This window comes from Grammomys surdaster, unplaced genomic scaffold (assembly GCF_004785775.1).
Source record: "Grammomys surdaster isolate TR1022 unplaced genomic scaffold, NIH_TR_1.0 127, whole genome shotgun sequence".
NCBI classification, from domain to species: domain Eukaryota; kingdom Metazoa; phylum Chordata; class Mammalia; order Rodentia; family Muridae; genus Grammomys; species Grammomys surdaster.
Window position 1 is genome coordinate 6,716,823 of NW_021604585.1, and position 12,573 is coordinate 6,729,395.

At 34.6% G+C, this 12,573-nt stretch overlaps 1 protein-coding gene across 3 annotated transcripts in view; it reads left to right on the forward strand.

The window, feature by feature from the left end:
* Positions 1 to 12,573, forward strand: part of Fut8 (fucosyltransferase 8) — a 224,550-nt gene that overhangs the window by 69,608 nt on the left and 142,369 nt on the right. For 2 of the 3 annotated variants that reach the window (XM_028789706.1, XM_028789697.1), the window contains exon 3: positions 11,114 to 11,206. The exons of the other annotated variant lie outside the window; for it this stretch is intronic. The gene's annotated coding sequence lies outside the window, so the exon portion shown is untranslated. The remainder of the gene's footprint in view (positions 1 to 11,113; positions 11,207 to 12,573) is intronic. 3 annotated transcript variants of the gene reach the window in all.

The following is a 12,573-nucleotide window of genomic DNA, read 5'->3' on the forward strand; positions in this document are numbered from 1 at the left end:
TTCTTTCTTTCTTTCTTTCTTTCTTTCTTTCTTTCTTTCTTTCTTTCTTTTGTGGTGTTTTGAGATACAGTCTCACGGTGTAGCCTTGGGGGCCCTGGAACTTGCTTTGCAGACCAGGTTGAACTCAATCTTATAGAGTCTACCTGCTTCTGCCTCCTGAGATTAACAGTGTGTGCCACCACATTCTGACATTTTGTATTTCTTCCTAAGAAGCCATGTCTGTTTTTATTACTTTTGGTTGAATAAAATAGAAACATACAGTTGAAAAGTCTTATGCCATTATAGGTGCTTTTAAGATTAACTGGAAGAGCAGAGAGTGGTGCTGTGTGCATGCTTGTGATCTCAGCACTGGGGAGGTGAAGGTAGGAAGATTCCAAATTAGAAGTCAGTCTCAGCTACATGCTGAGACCATGTTTAAAAACAAACAAGTCAAAAGATCATTTATTTTAAAAATTGCATAGATGTATGATTTCTCCAAAAAATAATTTGTCTTTTGCATAGCTAGGAGTGAACTGAACTATTGATTTCATTTAAAATATAATACAAAATGCATTTTAAAATGTATGTAGTGTCTCTTTTGTTTTATGATACTGTTTTTATGAGCAATTAAAATATATTAGAAAGTGCACTTGGGATGATTTAAAAGAATTCTGTGTGTTTATTGGTGTTATATATATATATATATATATATATATATATATATATATATATATGTGTTATTTGGGTCATAGACTTGTTTTGTAGGTGTATAAAATGTATGGTATAATAAAGAAAAATGAAAACGTAAGTTTCTGCATCTTTTTTTTAAAAAAAGTGAAACTCAAGGAAGCTGACTAAGCTTCTTGCATTTACAAAACAATTTATACTCAGTCGATGGGAACTCCCCAAAATATTAATTATATAGTAAAAGTGGCTTTTAACAATTGGAAAGTTCTCTTTTATTCTTTAGTTCTTTAAGGCTACCACTAGTTGCTGTTATCGCTTGAAAAAGTACTCAGGTGTTTTCAAGAAAAGTTTCAGAACAGCTGTAATAACAGCTGCAGATTTAGTCAAAATAGGTGTTTTAAAGGCTTTTTATTGCCCTTTCACATCTCTTTCCCTTACCCCAAATAACCTAAATGTTTTTGCAAAAGTTTTGGTGATCTTGGGGTTCCGGAGACCTGGATTACCATATGCTTAGCTGTGTGCAGATGTGGCGACAGCCTCTAAATATTTGCTAAGGTTCTTCTAGTTAGCTTGTGTCTGCATTGGCTTTATAGATGCACATGACTTTTACATAGGCAAGTGTCTTTGATCAAGAGTCACTTACTATAGCTACTCACAGGACTAATAGTTTCAGCTTAAATTTAAGCAGATGTTGATAGTACTATATTTTGACTAGAAGTAAAGGTAGAAACTCATACATTTTTGAAAGCATTTCTTCAAACTTTTACTTTAATAAGAAATTGCCTTTAATCTCATTAAAAAAGAAATTTGGCAAGTCTAAGTTTTTGAGGGAAATCTATTATAATGATTGAATGCTCATACGTACCCTTGTTAGACACCCTCTCCTCCTTGCAGCTTTATGATCTATCAATGAGATGGCATCCAAGGCAGTTTTTAAGTCTGTCAAGTAGGAATGGCTGTTAAGGGTTATGGAGGACCATGGCTAAAGCAGTGTTTGGTACTAGTTTCCATCTCGCAATGACAGTCTCTGTTTGCAGATGCAAATCATACAGACCGTTGATCATAAGATATAATTATATAACCTGGTTCTTATCCCAGAACTACACAGAATTACCTGCCTAGAATGCTATTAAAGTTAGCAGTTATATACTTTCTGTTAGACCATGTGTAACATGCCTGTATGCATGTATGTTCAAGGTGATATGGTCACAAACCTACTTAGGACTCAGTTCCTACCTTTAAGTACAAGTAAATAAACAAAGTATACATGCATGCATTAAAAGAACCACTTGGGAAAGGATGAACATGTATTTAAATTGTTAGACTCAGAAACTCCATATCTTAAACTAATTCTAAAGGTTTGATAAACTCTGCTAATTCGTGTGAAGAAACAGTGAAGGGTAATGAATTGGCTTCAGTGGTGTGTTAAATAGGGGATTTACAGGAATTTCTAAATAAAAACTTTCCTTTTATCATCTTAGATATCAGAAAAATTAAACTTTAAGACTTTAAAAAGATAAGAAAAACAATGTGATCTTGGATTTAGCTCATTGTCAAAAATTTTTTTTTGACCATCTTTTACTATGTCCCTTCTCTTCCTGTTCACTCAGAGTGTGTGTTTGATGTGGTATGGTGAGGTACTGCGAAAAAGTTGTTTTTCATCCATGGACCAGGATAGTCGTGAACTAATAGATTTTTTTTATTAAGATGTATGAAAATGGAAAAAAGAGGGAAATATATATACATATATATTTAGACTTCTGAACCTCAGCTGCTTAGTAAAATATAAAATTATGTCTTATATCTAATTTTATGATTATTCATTTTAAAAACTGAAGTAATAGACAAATACATTTTTCTTGTTAAAATAATAAATTTAGTCCAACACAACAAATTTTGAGCATATGATTTGTTAGATACAGCATAGATTTTAGAATTCAGGAAGATGCTGTTCTTCCTTTTAAGAGAAAAGAAATAAGATATAATGCATATGTCTGCATCATATGGCACAATATGAGAAATGATGAGAAGTTTAGACTTTCTATATTTTGGCTTAAGTTAAAGAGCTTCTACTTGAATGTTTGAATCTTCTCTAAGAGTGTAAGACTCAACTTACCACAATGACAAAGTAAATATTTGTAGCTGTCGATAAAGATGTTTTCTATACTTTGAGCTAGTGAGAATGTGTTTAGATTTTTACTTGAGATTACCATGTGGTCAAAGTGTGAACTTATATTTTCCAGTTGCTAATAAATGGGAGGTTGTTAAATTTTTAGGTATACAAAAAGTAATTGATAACCATATCATATGCCATAAAGTAGGTACAGTCTTCAGCCTTATGAATATTGCTAATGGGACAGGTTTCAGAATTTACCGTCTGAGTTGGATACCTTAGGGCACAGAAGATTAGAAGTGACTTCAGAAATACTTTACCTCCTGAAGACAATTGTCACAGGGATCCAGACATGGATTGGCTGTTCGTGTTTTGAGGACGCTTTTGAATTACCTGATGTGGACCATTTTTGTTTCTGGTGGTTGGAGGTCTTTGTCGTAGCAACCTCAAATGACCTCTTTTGTTACCTCTTATTCTGTATTCTTCATATGTTACTGGTTGTGCTACAGGCTTGACTAAGGAGGTGACTTGACAGAACAGCCAGGAATAGAAAGCGGAGTGGCTGATTCAGGAAGTGAGGCAGAAAGGAGGTGATGATGATTAGAAGAGTCTTAGGTACTTTTCTAATGTTTATATGACCTTATAGGAGCGCAGAAGTGATATTTTAATAGTGAGCATTGTATAAATAAAATGCTAATTTACTATTCAATGGTCTGTAGAAACCAGGAAAAGTACTTCAACAGTTTTCACAGTGAGAAGAAGTGGGGTTCATGCTTGGCTATTTGATTCTACAGACAAAACTCTTTAAGATTGCCACAGAATTGGCTTTTAAGATAACCTGAAGTCCCCTTTGGAAATTTTTTTTCCTTTCCCTTTCTCTAAATATGACAGTTGTTAGAAAAGATTTCTGGTTCGATGAAGGTAATACAAAAGAAGGAACCTGTATTTTACTTTGCATTTCAGGAGAAATGGAGTTTGTGTCTGATTTTAATCACTAGATTTCTTGATGCTACATGACTGTGAAGGCTTGGTGGTTGGCACTGTTCAATAGTAAGTTAGTATAAACCATACAGTTTAATTGTATTTTGATCACAGTAAAAGAAATGAAAACTAGTATGGTGTCAGCGAGATATTTTACATTTTGAAATCCATACTAAATTTTTGAAATCTATATATATATATATTATGTTTACAACATAATTCAGTTCAGATTAGCCATAAATGATATGGTTGATGGCTGTATTTGGCTACTTTAGTAGACAGTGTATTCAGATACTATCAAAAGGGAAACGCTTGATTGCAGTTGTTAAGTTCATAGAAAGTTTCCTAAAAAACTTTTTAAACAGTTCATAAAAATTTTTAATTCTGGGTTGATAGCTTAATTTTACTCTGTACGGGGAGGGGCATTTAGTGCTTAAAGGCACCGTAATCCAATTGTGTCTGCTTTGTTCAGGAGAGGGTCATACTTTATACTCAGTAAGGAGGACATAGGGCAAGATTTACCAAATAGTTAGGCTTTCTGTCATCTATGGGTGTATAAGTGTTAATTTAGTTAGAAGAATCGCTAAGAATTCTAGGAAGTAGTTGCTATTGGAGAAACTCTGAGTCTTTCTCCTCCTCCTTCCTAGTCCTAGGGGTGGGACCCATCACTACTTACTTTTGACTATACATGTGACTATGGGCAAGTTTTTGTTTTTTTAGTTTAATTCTTATTGTATGTAAAAATCCATGACTATTAGTAATATATGTATAATAACTGTTTGATGTTAATTTTTCTATTTTAGCTCCAAGAATGTAGCTTAATCAGAATTTGAGGCTAACAAGAGAGTCCGAAGTAAGCATTCAGGTCAAATCTATAAAACTAATTTGGAAATGGACAGCATTTTCAAGTGTAGTTTTTTGTTTGTTTGTTTTTGTTTTTTAAAGTATATTCAAGATTAATTTGCATGGCAGTCACTCTGGAATCTTGTTAAAATGTAGTTTAGGGTTTGTCCTCAGGAACTAGTTTCTCTGGTTATAGAGTCTATTACCAGGTTGTCTTAGTCAGTGGTCTATTGCTATGAAGAGACACTGACTACAGCAACTCTTATAAAAGAAACATTTAATTGGGACTTATTTGCTGTTTCAGAGGCTTAGTCTGTTATCATCATGGCAGGAATCATGGCAGCACACAGGCAGACTTGACGCTGAACAAGTAGTTGAATGTTCTACATCTGGAGAGCCACTGGCTTGACTTGGGCTTTTGGAAACCTGAAAGCCCAGCTCCTAATCCTTTCAAATAGTGCCACTTCCTGGTGACCAAACAGTCAAATCTGTGAGCTTATGGGGACCATTCTCATTAAAATTGTCATACAGGTGTATGCAATCTGTGGCCTGCAGGCTATTTGCAGCCAAAAATGGTCCCAAATGAAGCCCAATGCGTTCTGGGACATGAACTTTATAGATGAAAATACTATAATGTGTTATAATGTCAAAAGTTTGGACACACCTGCTAGACTCTTCAGTATTGAAGTTCAGTCATTCCATTCACTGTGACATTTGAGAAGTGTCTTTATACTCTTTTTGATGGTTAAAAATGATTCTAGGTTATGAGTGTAGCGCCTTCTTAATGTACTTAGTTACCACGTGCAAGGCCCTGGGTTCAATTCCCAGAATTACAAACAAACTTGCAAACAAAAAGTATTATAGGGGTATTTAAGTAGTTATTATTCTTTAATGTGTTAAGTCTTGCATTTTGTTCATGATGGAGGTGGGACATTTTTTTTTTCTGCTTAAACATTTACATATTATGACATCTAAAGGGATAACTCAGCTTTCAAGAGCATGTATTGTTCTTGCAGAGGACCCAACTTCAAGTACCCATAGCAGGTGGTTCAGAATGATCTGACACTACTGACTAGCCTGGATACCTGGATACCTGCATACACAAGTAAAAATAATAAAAATAAAATGTTAAACTTTTACATTCACATGATAAATATCTAAGGAAAGGAAGGAATATAACTGTTCATTCAACTAGTATTTAGTACATATCACTTAGAAATGTTAATATTTACTAGATGTTTAGCAAATATTTATTTAGAGTATATTTTTATGGTTTTATAAATATATTTAAGTCATTTATTCAAGTATAGTCTCAAATTGAACTCAAAGTGGGAAAGAAAGGCAGATTGAAAAGATACTAATAGTACCACTGGGATCAGAGGTATTTTATGGTGCTAACCAGTGGAACAAAATTAATGCTAATTTATATAAGTAGTATGAATAAGAAGGGATGGGAATTCTCAAGTGTCTTGTCCTGGGTTGTTTTATTGGTTGTGTTGGTAAATGAAAGACTCAGATGAGGAATGCATGCTTTGCTTCTGTGATTTTTGACTCTTCCTTTCAGTTTTGTCTTTGTGGTTTCCAGAGCAGTCTTATTGTGCTTTTTAGGATATCGAGTTGCATCTGCCTGGTACCTCACATAGACCTTACATATTTTAGGGTTTTCAAGTAAGTTCTTACTCAAATTGCTTTGAATCATAACTTTAAAATTCCGTGTTTGGAAGAATACATTTCATTCTTAGCATTGGTATCTTTAGTCCCCAGATCTTTCCAGCTTCAGCATCTTTAGTTATTCTTATGGGTTAAACCACTCTATTTTTAATACCCATAGTTCTGTTCATTCTCAAACTAGGTCAGCAGAGCTTTGTCGTTGTTAATGAAAAAGTCATTGTTCATGCCTCTTCCTTTAGGAGCATGCTCAGACTGAATGAAGCTAAACTTAGTAATACTCTGCCTTCCATACAAGATACAATTTTGCATATTTTAAATTCAACCCTATTTGCTAGTACAATGATGTTATTTATATCTCAGAACTTCACATACATTGTTAAGACTTTAGTGGGCTTTTACCAAGAACCTCCATTTTACTTCTCCTTTCACTATTCTCAGTGTTTTCAGAAAGACCATTGGGTCTTACAGAATTTGGATTTTGCCTTTCATAATTACAAATGAAAAGAAAAGGGACATTTTTAGAAATTGGAAGCAATGCAAGTATAGAGAAGAAAACTCACACTCATGTTACTCCTCCTTTATTGAGAAAAATCTTAACTTAATGTACTTTACTTTTCTCAGGGATTGGTGGCAATGGTGATAATTATTGTGGTGGTAGAAGTAATTGTAGGAGTACATTTAAAAGATACTCAGTTTAAAAATATTTAATTATGGAGATATATTAAAAATAGATATTTCAAAGTGGTGTGCATTTTATAATATGTAGATTGTACTATATAAAATATTCATCAATAAAGCTGTTGGGAAAAAAAGGAGATACTGGGGAGAATGTATCTATTAGCATGAGATTTCAGTTACTCCCCAAATATAGCTAATAAGGTGGCTATTACAAGAACTTTCTTTCTAAGATAGTCTCAGGTTCAATATTGATATGTGTGTGTGTGTGTGTGTGTGTGTGTGTATGTATTTAAAATGTCAGAGTTACCTTCTGCCTTACTGTCTTCCTTTTCATTCTTGTGCTGAGTATGTGCCCAGACTTACAACAGTGCTGATATAATCCTGTCACTATTAGGACTATTTAATTATTTTAAACTGGAAAAAAACCCTTATTTTTTCCTTTATAATAACGGCAGTTTTAGTCCCAAAAGTTATACATTTTTTTACCTTGGATATTTGGAATGATGTGGGAAGTAGTATTTTGGGTATGAGTGTAGATTTTTTTGTTTGTTTGTTTTTTCCAGACAGGATTTCTCTTATTGCCTGGGCTGTCCTGGAACTCACTCTGTAGACCAGGCTGGCCTCGAACTGAGAAATCTGCCTGCCTCTGCCTCCCAAGTGCTGGGATTAAAGGTGTGCGCCACCACCGCCCGGCAATGAGTGTAGGTTTTTAAGAGACGATCTAAAATTAAATCTCAGTTGTTAACTCAGGTGTGTGACTTAGGGCAAGGAATTTATTTAAGAGTTTATCTTGCTTTGTAGATAAAACAAGAGTTATAAAATACCCACTTCATAGATATGTTGAGAGTTGAACCAATTTGTAAGATAGGACAAACCCTATACATGGTAGATAACTGAGTAATTAGCTATTACCATTAATTTCCTATTAACAATATTCTCAGCAAACTCTAACAAATAAAAACAGTTTAAAAATTTTTAGAAAATTTCAAAAAGTAACTTTCAGATTAGGGTTTTACTCCTTTCCCTCTCTTCCCTTAAGCTGTTTCTAGACCGGAGTGTTGTCTAGATTTTTATGTGCTTGTGCTTACTTGGGGTTAACATGTGGTTAATAAGCCTTCTCACTGGTGTGGATGTGCTGGTTCTGAGACCATGCCTTAAGTAACAAAGTTATGAGCTTGTGATGGGCTTCTCAATCTCTCTGTAAGCTGAGCTGGGAAGCTCAGTTTTATGTCTTTACTTACTTAAGTCTATTTCCTTTCGCAGGTTGAAAGGCAACTAGTCAGAACTCTTAGGCTAAATGGAAGATAATATGTTAGTCTGAAGTTTTCTTTTTACTACCCTTCTAAAAAGTTTCATTCTATGAACTTTCCTTCAGGTCCCTATTTCTGTCTCCTTTCCTCATTTATGTAATCTTTGGATTCTTCCTAATTTTTCAGCAGCTTCCTTAAGGTGTAGTAACCCAAGTTTGATTTTGTCCAGTCAGTCTCAGTAAAAGTAGATAATGGTTGGGGCAAAAGAATATAGTACCTTCCATTTCTAAAATTCTATGATTTTTACTCTTTTAAGAAGAAAACATTTGCTTAGGACTTTTTTTTATTGGCTATTATGTTTCTGAGTTTTGATGTGTTTTCCACTATGACATTTGTTTTAGTATATTATTTTATGTGTTTTTTCAACTGTACTACTTGAATATATTTCTCATCCTGCACATATTTTAGAGAAGAGCTAGTCAGTATTTTCTTATATACTCTCATTTATTTTATTTTATTTTGGAAATCTGTTTTCTAAAGTAATCAAGATCTTGTTGACTTTATTCCATGTAGGCTTGGTGGATCAGTTATTCTGTCAGTAAAACAATCCACACTGGCTACTTCAGGCAAGAAAGTTTAACATAGAGAATAGGTTACCCAGGTGTTAGGAGACATAAAAAGCAAAGTGTGTTGGTTATGATGGGGGCAAGGATACTAGTGTTACACAGATAATAAATGCAGGAAGCCCTCTTCCCGTAGATGTGAACGAATAAAAAGCTTAGAATAGGGAACACAGAAGTGAGACTCAGAACTTCTAGAGAGCTACTGTCTGGCAGCTGCTGTTGTTTTTGGGGGATTGCCCGTGGCTTCCACTAAGTGCTGCTATTAGGGTGAGAGCCTGTTTTGGGGTTTTGCCTACTGAATAAAACAGTTCTCTCTTTAGTGCTTTTATTGACAATAGTAGGAAACTATCCAAAGAAAGCTGAGAAAGTAGTTGTAAGAGTTTTCTTTTCAACAGAAAGGATTATTAAAGGATGGACTTGGAGCTAAGAAATAGCTGAGTAACCCGTACATTCTATCTCCCTCATCTTTGGTTTTACAAGATGGCATAGGCTTTCTGTTTCTCAGACCCTTTCCTAAACAACAGGCTCCTAATCTTCATAGTGCTTGAGAGTCTAGAAGAAAAAGAATTACCAGTGTTTTAACTGTAGCCATACATTGCTTAGAAATAAGAATTGTTCTCATGGCTGCATTAATGGATTATATTGTTATTGTATGAAAACAGACTATATTAAAGTGACTACTGCTCTGCCAGGCAATATAGACTTATGGGATCACCACTGTATAAATGGAACATCAATGATATGTCATTATGACTGACTTATCTAGTTGACATGATTGGGGAGTATGAGATAGCACCTATTGTTCTAAAAAAAAAAAACCTCTAGCACAGCTCTTTTTTTTTTTTAAAAAGAAATATGATATTTAATCATTAGATCCACATTGGTTTGTTTTTCTGTTGTTCAAAAGCCTGTGTAAATTGTGGTAGGATTAAAAATTGGCTGCCTGTTGGCAAAACGTTCCTGCTTTAGCAACCAGGTTTTAACAGTTGCAAGTATTTTAACCCTGAGAATATGAAGTCTTGACCCAAATAAATGCACTTAAAAAAAAAATCCAACTTTAAGGAACTAGGGAGATGGTTCAGTTGATAAATTGTTTGCTTGGTGCCTAGCAAAGTTGGTGAGTTCTAGGTTCAGTTAGAGACGACATTTCAGAAAATGAGATAGAAAGTAACTGAGGAAGACACATGACTCTACTCTCTGACCTCTCATTAGTGCACCTGCACATATATGTATACACACGTGTACACAAAGAAAAAAGACAATTAAATAAAATGCACATTTATGAAGTTCTTGATTACTTATTAGATTTTTTTTTTTTGTTAACAAAGTATTACCAAAGCATACCAAACTAATTACCTGAATGAATCATTCCTTTTATTTCATCTCTGGCCTTCAAGGCTCCTTATGCCCTTTCTATAGCTTTCCTTATGCCTTTATAAACCTAGATTTTCGTTTTTTTTTTTTGGTTTGGTTTTTTGAGACAGGGTTTCTCTGTGTAGCCCTGGCTGTCCTGGAACTCACTCTGTAGACCAGGCTAGCCTCGAACTCTCGAACTCAGAAATCCGCCTGCCTCTGCCTCCCAAGTGCTGGGATTAAAGGCGTGCGCCACCACCGCCCGGCCTAAACCTAGATTTTCGAAGGCTCTGGATATTTTCCTTCTGACTGTTGATGTGTATTTATGAGCATTATCTTAAAAATTTTAATTTGGGCTATGGAATGATTTTTTTTTAATTGAGGGGGAATTAACATAAGGAGTTGATTCAAGGGGAATCCTACACAAGGGTAAAAAAGTGAGTTCAGTTTTACAGTTCTAAACAAAACATTTTGATTGGCATGTGGAGACCCTTAGGTTCACACTAACATCCATATTTAAATATTTATAGAAGATAATATGTCAAAATTACTGTGATTTTAATTTGTGTAGCTTGGCTGATTGCTGCAGTTTGATATTAAGATGAAGAGCTCTAAATACATTCTGGAGTGCAGTATGCTTTGTCCTTGAAGCTACAAGGTCTTCCTCCCACCTGTAAATTGTGAGGCCTTTTGGACAAACCATTTTAGGGAACTCCTTTTAGGGAAAAAAAGTGAAAAAAATCTGTAAACATTTGATCCCTCCCTCCAATTTAGTAATATTTATTGATTAGGAATTGAATGTTTTTAACTATTTCTGTAGACTTTGCTTTCAAAGAAGACATCCCTTAATAGACTACTTTTACATGAATATGCTTCATGTTAACAGCAGAAACATGTTTCTAGATAATCAGTTATTTTTTATCTCATTTGAACAGCTAATAATTTCCAAGACCCAGATTCAAGCAGTAATACATTTCTCTGCAATACCATGTGGTATTCTTCAACATCATAATTCTGTAGGAAGGAAGGTAAGTATCATTTTTCAGTTAATAGTGAAGTAACTTTGCAACTTAATAATTTTTTTCAATTTGAATCAAGAGCTCTCACCCAGAAAGCACCCTTATTTGTTGACAGGGTTGACTGTTGCTCCAGGCAGCATCACCACTGATACCCATCCTTTTTATGACTGTCTCCAAATATTTTCTTACCTAACTTACTCAGATTTTCAGTATCTTCTTAGGAAAACTGATCTATCTAATTGTATATCTGTTGGCTGAATTTAAGGAATCAGTGATTGTTTAAGTTATTACCATAATTCTTAATTTTAAAATGTTTTATTATCTGCTAGTGTTTGATGAGTTCAGAGATATTGTTACACATAGTGCATTATGGATGTAGAAATAGAATAACATCATATACACCTAAAATGAGGTAACTGTTGATAGGTGCACTTGGGTCTAGGCTTTCTGACATTCTTGCTAAGTCTGGAAGCTTATTTTACAGCATTTTTTTCAGGTTTTGAATGAGGTACTATGTTCACTTTAAGTGATCCAATATACTGGTTTGTTAAGTGGATTAAAACTCAAATAAAATTTAAGAAAATATTATAAGATAATAAACCATTTGGCAAAAAAATTGATCTATATTTCCTACTAATAAGACCAAAAGAGTTAGGGTTTCTTGGGTAAATTTTGGTAAAGACTAATTCCATGACGATAGCTTAGAATTTGTCCTAATGACAACTGTCATCACTACAACTTCAACCCACCACAACCATCACCACCACAACAGATAGCCGCCACCACCACCACTACCACAACAAAAACTCAAACATTTAGAAAGAAATAGTTTTTTTTAAGTTAGAGAATGGAGGTCACAGGCAAACCGTTGCCTCCAAAATTGGAAACAGACAAATACAGAGAACTGTAACTCAGTAGTAGAAACTGAGGGTAAAAGTCTTCTCAGGAACCATAATTCTTATTTTTGGCTTAAGAAACATTGCAACAAAACTAAATTATAAGAATTACTGGAAGGCTGGCATGAACAAGTTGGAGAGTCAAAACTTCAGAGGGGACCCTATACTTCTGGTCCTTTTCTTCTGGAGATTCAACCAGTTCCTTTTAGTGAATATCAGCCTGGAAGAAAATCCAGATTCTTATAGCTGGAGAGGAGAAAAGTAATTGTTTTTGAAATATCCCTGAGAATTCTGTTCTTAACAAGGTCGGTCTAGGAAAAAAAAAATTGGGGGTGGAGAGATGGCTCCACTTTTAAGAGCACTGATTGCTCTTCCAGAGGTCCTGAGTTCAATTCCCAGCAATCATGTGGTGGCTCACCACTATCTGCAATGGATCTGATGCCCTCTTCTGGTGTGTCTGAAGACAGGACAGTGTATCCT